This window comes from Nicotiana tomentosiformis, chromosome 3 (assembly GCF_000390325.3).
Source record: "Nicotiana tomentosiformis chromosome 3, ASM39032v3, whole genome shotgun sequence".
Taxonomy (NCBI): Eukaryota; Viridiplantae; Streptophyta; class Magnoliopsida; order Solanales; family Solanaceae; genus Nicotiana; species Nicotiana tomentosiformis.
In genome coordinates, this window is record NC_090814.1 from 73,462,482 (window position 1) to 73,473,763 (window position 11,282).

At 35.0% G+C, this 11,282-nt stretch overlaps 1 long non-coding RNA gene across 1 annotated transcript; it reads left to right on the forward strand.

Moving 5' to 3' along the window:
- Positions 1 to 3,881: 3,881 nt before the first annotated feature.
- LOC117279018 (uncharacterized) lies at positions 3,882 to 7,661 on the forward strand. Its single transcript, XR_004509409.2, has 2 exons — positions 3,882 to 4,037; positions 7,324 to 7,661. It is a non-coding gene; the product is annotated as an uncharacterized lncRNA (long non-coding RNA).
- Positions 7,662 to 11,282: the final 3,621 nt, after the last annotated feature.

The following is an 11,282-nucleotide window of genomic DNA, read 5'->3' on the forward strand; positions in this document are numbered from 1 at the left end:
TTTTGCAACCATTCTTTAGCTTCCCCCAACAGTGAAAAAGGGAATAGTGTCAGCCTGACATAGTCCTTGGAGACGTTCGGATAATTGTAAGTGTCCGTGATTTCCAAGAAGTTCTGAATATGCCTCTGCGGGTCCTCATGAGATAGACCCACATATTGTCCTGTGGACTGAATCAGCTGTACCATGTACTGTTTGAGTTCAAAATGCCCAGTGATATCAGGCTTCACAATAGCCTGAGTCATATTCGCAAGATTGGGCCTTGCGGCTTCAATTACCGGACGCTCTTCATTGCCTGCCATATCTATTGGCTGTGGTTGGACTGCGATGTCCAACTCTCTTTCTATTCTCGTTCTAGCTTCGTGTTCCCTTCTCACTCTATGTAGTGTTCGTTCGATTTCTGGATCAAGAGGAATGAGGTTGTTTGCACTTCTACTCCTCTGCATTCGAGAGAAGACCCTGCGTTGACACAAACCAGGCAAACTGAAAATTAAAACTTGAAAACAAATATCTAATAAAAGCTTAACTTAGTCACGTAGCTAATTTCTAAGTCCCCGGCAACGGCGCCAAAAACTTGTTACGGCCAAACACACTCACGCAAGTATACGTGGTCGTCAAGTAATAAAGTAGTGAATAAAGTATCGTTCCCACGAAGACTTATGATTAACTTTGACTAATTCAAACTCGAATAGCTTATTGATTCAAGATATTTCTAACAAAATATATAATTTTCTAACTTACTACCTACGGACGATCAAATAATGAATCGCTAAGAATTCAACACAACACTTAAATAGTTTTGTTCAACAATCAATAGGATATAATATTCCAGGGTCACGGGTCATCTAACATTCATGTTGCATTCGTATTTTAAAATAGCTAATTGATTTATCTGAATTGTTGATTCACAGGGTTAATTTCACTCGTAAGAATCTGTCGAGTTCTTACTCGCATGCTCAAGTTAACTTAATACCTATATGTCTATGGAATTAAGTTTAACAAGAACTCATTTACAATTCCTGTATTTTAACCGAGTAAGGCAATTAGGTATATGTCTATCCTAATCGCGAATCCTTTCCCCGATGCCCGGGTTTTGAAAACTTACTCTATTTACTTCTATATGCAATCTAGGGTTCCCACTTTCGAGTTCAACTCTAGATTCGTAGATAGTATTTCACTGTTAATTACTCAGCAAAATAATTAGAAACAGAATTAAATAAACAACCCAATATGATAAACCCAACGTCGTCAAATTAAACTTCAAACATCAACATTCATGTATACCCATGACCCTAGAATAATAGGGTTCTTAGCCACTCATATTCAGGCAATCATCCCAAATTTCATAAGATTGCATAAAAATCAATAAAAGAAAGAAAGGATAAAACTCCAGACGAATTCCGTGGTCTTTGAACTTGGTTATAGCCTTTTTTCTTCTCTTCCCCCGTCTCTCTCCTCTACAAGAGGCGTTTTAAAGCTTATATATTGCGTCCAAAAGTTGTAATCTAGAGTTCTCCTAACTCTAGTCCAAATCGGCTTCAGGGGTTGATGCTAAGGCGGATGCGACGCATCCACCTCGTCCTCCATTTCTTAACTTTGCATGTGAGGGTAGACGCGACGCATCCAGCCTTCTCTTCTACTTCCCAGTTTCGCACGCGATGGCGAACGCTATGGCCCAACTTCACTGCTAAGGTTGCACGCAGGATGATGTTTTCCTAGGTTGGATGCGACGCATCCAACCCTTCTTCCTCTGGCTAAACCACCTTTTCTTCATATTTTGCACTCCGAACACCTTAAATCGTCACACATAACTTAATTAGTCATCAAACCAATAATTACACCATGTTGGGAGTTTTAAAGATTAAATAACATCAAGAAGTGGTTAAAACATGGGTAAAGTAACATCAACACATATCGAAATATGCCAAACATCACTACCCCACACTTAAACCTTTGTTCGTCCTCGAACAAACCATCACTATAGTAAACAAAATAAAATTAAGCTCTTATCATTCAAAGCACACTACATCTATGACCATGGTTAAAACATTTCTCAAAACTTGGATAACGACTTCTAAAGTCATCTAATTACTATTGTTTTAAAAGATATCGAAAAACTCAACTAATAATTCTTTTAAAAAAATTAATTTAAATAAGGAAAGAATCTTATATATAATTTCTACTAAGTATTAGGAGTTTTTACCTAACTCAAATAAGGAAAGATTTCATAGTCAAACTTTAAATTAATGTGAAAAGTCCAAATATTAGGAAAATAATTAATGACTATTTTGTTCAACGTAAACTCTATGTTAAAAGGGTAAAAAAGGCGAACGACATTTCTCTAAGGGACTTTGTGCTTTTAATATATGCTAGTTTCTATGTACGTGCTTTGCACGAAGAGTTTTAATATATTATATATGAACAAACAATAAATTAAATTTATTAAAAATTATATGTAAGAAAAAAGAATCAATTTAAACAATTGACGTGAAAATAATTGCTATAATATTTGGAATATTAAAATCTATGTTATTACATTAACATAATACTTCAATTCAAAATCTATCGTCTGAAGTTGTCAAATTGATCAATTTAATAAAGTTAGAAACATATGTTTATAATGTAAAAATTTGCAATAGGGTCGTATATCACTTAATAGTTTTGTCTTCTTTATAGACGATGTTTCCGGTATTTGATCTCCTGTATTATTTTTGATTATTTTGTCATATTCATAACTCTTGTTTACGACATTGGTATTCCATCACTCCCTCGCTTTCTTTTGGAGGCCATTTCGATTCTCTTTCTAGTCTTTTAACTTGTAGGCCATTTCCCTTGAATTTTCGAAAATAAAATGATGAAGTACACTGAAAAGTAAACTGGTGATAAAAGTAAATTTAGTGTATTATTCCTCGCATTTAGCTTATGCTTAATAACACACTTACTATGAGAATTGAAGCATCATCTTTGTAACAATTTAATTCATTCTAATAAGGAACAAATAAAATGTGTACACTGTATTACATTTACTTTTTTACTTTTGTTTTTGTTGTTGTAGCTTCAGTTAACCACAGTTATTATGTCTTTTTTTTTTTTTAGACTTCGGGTGCTGCAGACGACTCTTCATGTCCAATGGAGATAGAAAATGTTATCGAAAAAAGGTACATATTTAAAGTTGAGGTTAAGAGTTGCAACAATCAGAATAAAGATGAAGTCTAAAAAGTTGTTACGCTTACTGACGACGAGGAAATTATAAAGAAATACATTTCTTCACCACAAGAAGATACATTCAAAGTATATTTCTCTACTCAATTTTTCTCAATTTTCCTATTTGTGATTAAATTATATTTTAATTATGATACACTTTTTGTATAGGATCCTTATTTTAATAATAACGAAGTCAGTCATGAAGATGTATTAATTATGCAACTTTATTTCAATACCAGTCCTTGAGATGTGTCCCTTTGGAGGCATTTGTTAATTAATAAGAATATAAAGAGGCCTACAGATAAGAATGACTTGTGAATTTTTCATTTACTAAGAGTTATGTTTTTTCATCATTTTTAAAAGGAGAAAAACTAAAAAGTTGGCAAAAAGGAGAAGGGAGAAAATGAATAGTCACTTGAATGATTCCTACTATGACTCTACGTGTCTTCAATATTTTTTCCTAAATTTTTAATTTTTAATTATTAATAAAGTTAACGTGATTGTCCTTTTGTTTACCTGGTGTAAAGAATTTTATATACTAACGGTGCAAACTCAAACTAATTTTAATATCCATTTATTCGACAGAGGATACAGTTTACGGTTACATAGTCAGTTTTGCCCTTCTCAACAAAATTTATCTTGTTTGTAACTTCCACTTTGTATCTGTCATAATCATCAACCCACTTCATCTTCCTTCCAAATACTTTCAAAAAGGTATTCTAAATCCAACTTCTCGGATCCTTCTCCGTGGAAAATCAAAAGAGACTACTTTTCCGACCAAGCATATACAACATACAGGATCATAAACGGCGCAAAAAAACACTCCGTTACCAAAGGTATGTTCATTTTCTTATGAGTTATACTTTCCTTATGATTTCACCAAAAAGTTGTGATGCCACTCTGCTAAAATCTTGCTTTTTACATGAAACAATGCTTTCTTTTCTCTTCGGTTTCTTCCTACGGAAGGCCAAATTATATCCTCAACTTGGAAAATCTTTCTTAAATATCAATCCTATATCACGTAAATTTCGTGAAGCATAAAACAGTAAAGAAGTGAATCTTAATTGTGGTGACATTTTTAGTGTCAGTTCAAACATATCACAGAATTAAACACATACACACCAACGTGGACGATGTAGTTGTCACGATTCAATTCTCCCTCCGTAAGATGTCGTGACGGCACCTAGCTACTCTCTACGACTAGGTAAGCCTAACAAAGATGCGGAAATAACAAAAATGGAAACAAAACTTAACAATTAACTGTAACAGATAACTAAATAACTGATAACAATGCCGCTTGGCATTTACAACAACCAACACTCTAATAATACACAATATTCCCAAAACCCGGAACATCATAAGTCACAAGCTACTAGAAGAAAACTAGTCTCTATGTACGTGTCTTGCACGTAAATGTTTAGTTAGTTATTTATATATAAAAGAGCAAAAATTAAATTTATTATAAATATATGAAAGACACAAGAAATTAGATTTATTGAAAGTTACATACAAGAAGGAAAAATCATTGAAAAGCAATTGTCTTAGTAAAACTACAACAATCTTTGAAATAAAAAATCAATCATATTATCAACATAATAGTTGAATTCAAAACGAATGAACATCGTATTAAAAGCATGCTTTAAAAACAAATCATATTATCAATATTTGTCTTTTCTGTAATGTCTTTTGAAACTTATTCCTGAATTTTATTATAATTTTACTATGTTAAATATATACTATATTAAAAGCACGAAGACCCTTAGCGAAATATCGTTCGTCTTTTTTACCCTTTAAATAAAGATTTCACATTAGACAAAATTATAATTTAAAGCATATTCCTAATATTTAGTATTTTGAATCAACTATAATTTAGGCTGTAATATTTTCTTACTTGAAATAGGCAAAAAATTCTAAAATAATATTTAAGACATAAAATCAATTAAAATTTTATTTTATATTGATTCATTCCTTATTTGATCAATCTAACGTAACCATAATTTATTTCATGGTATACTTTTGCCTAGTGCTGATATTTAGGAGTTTTTCACGCTACTTTTCCTTATTTGTTTTTCTTTAAAAAATGAACCTTAATACTATTTATACTAAGATAATTGAAATATCTCTTAATTTGCTCTAGCTGCAAGGTCAACTTTGTACATAAATGCCAAATTAAGGATTTAATCGACGTGAACTACATTAACCTAAGTATAGGAATAACTTTTTTTTGTAATGATTTTCTTAAAAACGCAATTACTAATATTAATTAAGAAAAAGAGGATAATATTAGAGAGATCAAATTGGTCAAACTATAATTCTTTATGCATTAGTGATAAATAGTTTAAAATAAATGTTATAAATTAATAAAACAAGCTGGGAGGGAAGCGAATCGCAAACCATGAAAAAAGTTAGTGTTATGAAGCCAATTATTAAAAAAGTCCACTTTATGTTGTTCTATATATGTTATCAACATTGGCGATCCTCACATTGACGACATTGTTCATCTTCGTAGAACTATATAGACATACCAGATTCAAGCTTACTTTCAAAGTTGTTTCATCAGAGAATACTGTAAAGATTGAAGACAAGTAATATATTGTTACAAGCAGATGAGTACAAATCAATATTTTACCACTTTCTCTATACTTCTAACAAATGTAAAACTCATACATCAAAATAATTATTAAGGCAACCGATTACTTTTGCTAGACATGATTTATTTATTGATTGAGCTAAATAATCGATGGGATCAATATTCAATATTTTCAAGAACTTAAGTTTTTCTTTAATTTTTATTTTATAAAAATATATTGTTTAATAATATTTTTTATATAATTTCTTAAACTCTTATATTCATTGATATGGATTTACGCGCAACGCGCGTACTATAGACTAGTAACTTTATGAGCCTTTACCTCAATTAGTTAGTATTAGCTATAGCTATCCTTAGCTTCTAATATGTTCGTTCTTAATTAAGTTTGCATTTATTCGAGATATGTAGCTCCGTTAGAACAAACTCATTTCTAGATTAGCAAGTAAAAAGTCTTAAGTACCATTTTTAGTGTCAAATATTGTCTCTCTTTTTTTCCGTCTCTCCTTATCAATAAAAGTCAGTAAGAAACAAGTACCCTTTTCTTTTCCTTTCTTTCTGGTTTCGTTGTTTTAATCCAAAAATATCATTCTAACCAGAGCTTTTACTCAATCTGTTCTCAGCTTCTCGTTAATCTGCAAAAGACTAAATCCCTGATTCTCTTGTTTTGGTGGCATCATCACTGTTTATGCTTAATCACCGAGATTTTCCCTTCTAATCCTTTTCTTCTTCACCCCTCGTTATGCTATACATGGTGGGGCAAACCTCATCGAGAATGCTGAGTTCCAAGGGGGAGAGCGGGTTGAATGTGATGCCCGTGACGGAGGGCGGGCTGATGAGGGTAGGTCAAGCAGTACTGGCAGATTTCTAGGCAAGGGAAATGAAAGTGAAGAACTTTATAAGGCATGACACAAGTTCACAAGGTAGGCGTACTTTTGAGGCTCAAGATGGCGTAGCCAAAAAAGATAAATGTGTGCGAGCCTAGGTCCAAAGCGGACAATACATGCCATGGGCTTGTATCGTAACTCGTAACAAATATGGTGTGTATATATATATATATATATATATATATATATATATATATATATATATATATATATAATGAATCATTCTTCCATTATAATTTGACAACACTAAATTTTTATTCTTTTGCAACCATAAAGGAAAAAGACATGCACAACATATGAGGTGCATCTTATATTATAATAGGGAAATTTGGTGCACATAACCCGTTGGACTCACTTTTTGCCTAGTATCACTAACCAGGGTTTTTCTTGGGTTGATTGTTTTCATTAGCCTATATTTTCGTGTACTGTATCAGGATAACTATTCTATCGGATGGTGACATTGTTATTGGTGTTAAATATTTACAGGTCAAAGCGGTTACCCAATTTTATGTAAATTATTGTTCTCATAATTCATATTTATCTTCACAGAATGAGTAGCCTTGGTTAATATATTCCCTTTACTTTCTCAAAACCATTTTTACTATTATCTGAAACTATATTGGCTTTTGTTACTCATAATTGATACAGGCAATTGAAGATGGAAGCAACAACTACGTCCCAAAGGGAGCATAGCATGTTTTTCTCATTTTGAGTACTATTTCTTTTTATACCTCGACAGCAGTTTGTGCACAGGTTTGAAACTCCGGGGATGTATGCCTGCCAAGTTGTGTATTTCTAGTGAGATATAACTTTTGTTGTATTAAAATTGTGCATGCCATTGCTTGAGGAGGACATCATGTTCAACCTAAGATGCTGGATTTTGCCAACTTCTTGAACTGGTTTCGTTCTTCTGTGTTGTAGATTATCTTCGAATTTGATAATTTCTATAAGAAATGAGCAGCCGATGATTGATGTTGACTTCATTCTATTATGCATCTTTATTTGCGTTTAAAGTCTCAAAAAGGCGCTTCTTTGTATGGATTTAATTTATATGCACCGACATAAGCGTGTTCTTTCTTGTTTATTTATTCTAAAGGTCTTCTAATGTTGCCTCCTTTGGAGGTTTAATTTCGTCGTTTATACATGAGATCCCTTGTTAACCTTATTTAATTTATGTGAACCTGTTTGACTCGGCACGAAATTTAAGAAAAATAAAGATGTCCTCTTTGGTTATATTAAATAACTACATATGACACTACATATGCAACATAAGTGATATACGACCCATTTCTTATGTATATACTATCCCCTCCCCTCCCCATGTAATTCTCCGGGTAACTGTCATGAGGAGTTAGCTGCGGATTGCTTCATGCGGGCACATAGACTAGCCCAACAATAATGATATGATATATCAATAAATAATAACTGAGACTAAGATATGATATGAATGCATGAATATGACTGAGTACGAAATATCAATAAAATCAGTGAGATAACAGCAAAAAACGACCACTATGGGTCCCAATAGTATCTCCATAAAGCCTAAACATGATATCTAGCATGATTGACACCTCAATTACTTTATCACATGGTGAAAACATGGATATCAACAAAATAGGACCACTATTCAGTGCCATGGAAATAACAGAGTCCCAAATCACATGGTGCACGCCCACACGCCCGTCACCTATCATGTGTGTCGCCTCAACACAAATCACATAACACGTATTTCGGGGTTTCATACCCTCAGCTCCAAGATTAGAGGAGTTACTGACCTCGAATAAGCCAATTCCAACACCGAGCAAGCCAAGTGATGCTCCAAAATGCCATCACACGCGTTCCGACCTCCGAACGGCTCAAACTAACCAAAAACAACTTAAATACATCAAACAATGCTAAAGGAACCAATCCCGATCGAAAAAGATCAATTCTTGAATCAAAAGACCAAAATCCGCCAAAAGCCCAACCAGGGCCCGCACCTCGAAACCCGACAAAATTTATAAAATCCAACAACCCATTCGATTACGAGTCCAACCATACTAGTTTCACTCTAATCCGACTCCAATTCGATGTTCAAAACTCAAAAATTCATATTATAAAATTTTAGGCCAAACATCCCAATTTCCTTTATAAAATTCACAATCCAATTACCAAAAAACGAAGGCAGATTCGTGATATAAGATAAAAAATGAGTAGGGAATACTTACCCCAGTCCACAAGAAGAAAATTGCTCCAAGAATTTCCTCAATCCGAGCTTGAAAATATTAAAATGAAGCCAAAATCGCGAACCCTTGTATTTATCATTCTGCCCAGCACTTTCGCACCTGCGGCACATTAGCCGCTTCTGTGGCATCGCATTTGTGACCAAAAACACGCTTCTGCGGAGAAGCACTGGAGGTCTGCCTTCGCACCTATGGTAAAATACCCGCATAAAGCGCACTCGCAGGTGCGCGCCCACTTGCCGCTTCTGCGCTTCCAATCCGCTCCTGTGCTCAACTCACCGCATCTGCGCCTTCGCAGATGCGAAGCAATCTCCGCTTCTGCAGAACCCTGCTCCTAGCGATATTTCCGCTCCTGCGACCCCTTCGTCGCTTCTGCGACCCTCGCACCTGCGCAAACCAGCCGCAGGTGCGGTCACACCAGAACCAACAATCTTAGCAAAAATCCAAAATGCAATGAAATGATCTGAACCTCGTCCGAAACTCACATGAGCCTCTCGGGACCCCATCCGAATATACCAACAAGTTCCATAATACAATACGGACCTACTCGAGGCCTCAAAACACACATAACAATATCAAAATGACGAATCACACCTCAAATCAAAATCTATGAACTTTGAACTTTCAAATTCAATAACTCGTGCCGAAACATAGCAAATCAATCCGGAATGACTTCAAATTTTGCGCACAAGTCCCAAATAACATAACGAAGCTATTCCAATTCCTGGAATCATAATCCGAATCCGATATCAAAAAGTTCACTCCCAGTTAATCTTTCCAAAATTTCAACTTTCGCCATTTCGAGCCAAATTCAACTACGGGCCTCCGAATCACAATCCGGACGCGCTCCTATGTCTGAAATCACCCAACGGAGCTAATGGAATAATCAGAACTTCGTTCCAGGTTCAAATTCACAAAAAGTCAAACTTGGTCAACTTTCCCAATTTAAAGCTTCTAGTTGAGAATCATTCTTTCAAATCAATTCTAAATAACCTGAAAATCAAAACCGACGATTCACATAAGTCATATTACATCATACGGAGCTACTCATGCCCTCAAACAACCGATCGAAGTGTAAATGCTCAAAATGACCGGTCGGGTCGTTACACATAGAGTACATGAGCATCTATACATCACAAGTCTAGAAAACACGGTCTGTAATAGTCTGAGACCAAATACAGTAATCAAGAAGATAAGGAAGGAGAGACAAGGTTTGCGAAATACCGGCAGCTACCTCGGAATCTCCGGATAATCAACTGTGCGAAGAAATCAACACCCACGAAGTGCAGGGTGTAGTACCAACTCAGCAAGTAACAGTACTAAATAAAGAACTGAAAGTAGTGACGAGCTTCACAACTGAGTCCAATTTCAGTAATTTCCAACATAATAAGGTAGGCATGCTTTCAAATTCACCATTTAAGGCAAAAACAGTAATTTCATATCAAGTTCAACTGAAACATAAGATAATATCTCTCAGAAATTTTCAAAATAGTGATATATGATAGCTGAAGTGCAATAATAATGAAATCAAATGTATCCTCTAAGGACCACAGTCACTCAACCATTCCATTCACTCAGCACTCGCACTCAGTAGGTACCTGCGCTCACTAGGGGTGTGTACAGACTCCGGAAGGGCTCCTTCAGCCCAAGAGCTATAATCCGCACGGATAACTCACGTGCTGCACGGACAACTCACGTGCTATAATATCAATATCTGGATCCTCACGGACAACTCACGTGCTATAGTATAAATATCTGGATCCGCACGGACAACTCACGTGCTATAGTATAATATCTCACAATTAGGCCCTCGGCCTCACTCAGTCATAAATCTCTCCAGTCTCTCGGGCTCTCAATAATCATGACATCAGCCCAAACAACAATAATATGATGCATCAATAATGAACAATAGAGACTGAGATAAAATAAATAAGTAAACTATGACTGAGTACATAACAACAATTTAGCAGATAATTCAACATGTACACGACCTCTGTGTGTCCCAACACTGCCAACACATAATCTAAACATGATTTATGGTTCAATTTCTCTACTACATGGAGAATGTACATATAACCACAGATTATTCAACTACATAGTTCCATAGAATTTGACCAAGTCACAATTCCTACGGTACACACCCACACGCCCGTCACCTAGCAAGTGCGTCACCTCCAAAACCGATCATATAACATATAATCCGGGGTTTCATACCCCTAGGACCAAATTTAGAACTGTTACTTACCTCAAACCGTGTAATTCTTTATTCTGCTATGCCTTTGTCTCGCAAATCAGCCTCCAAACGCCTCGAATCTAGCCACAAATAATTCGATTCAGTCAATAAAAATTATAGGAATAAATTTCATATGAAAATATAAATTTTCT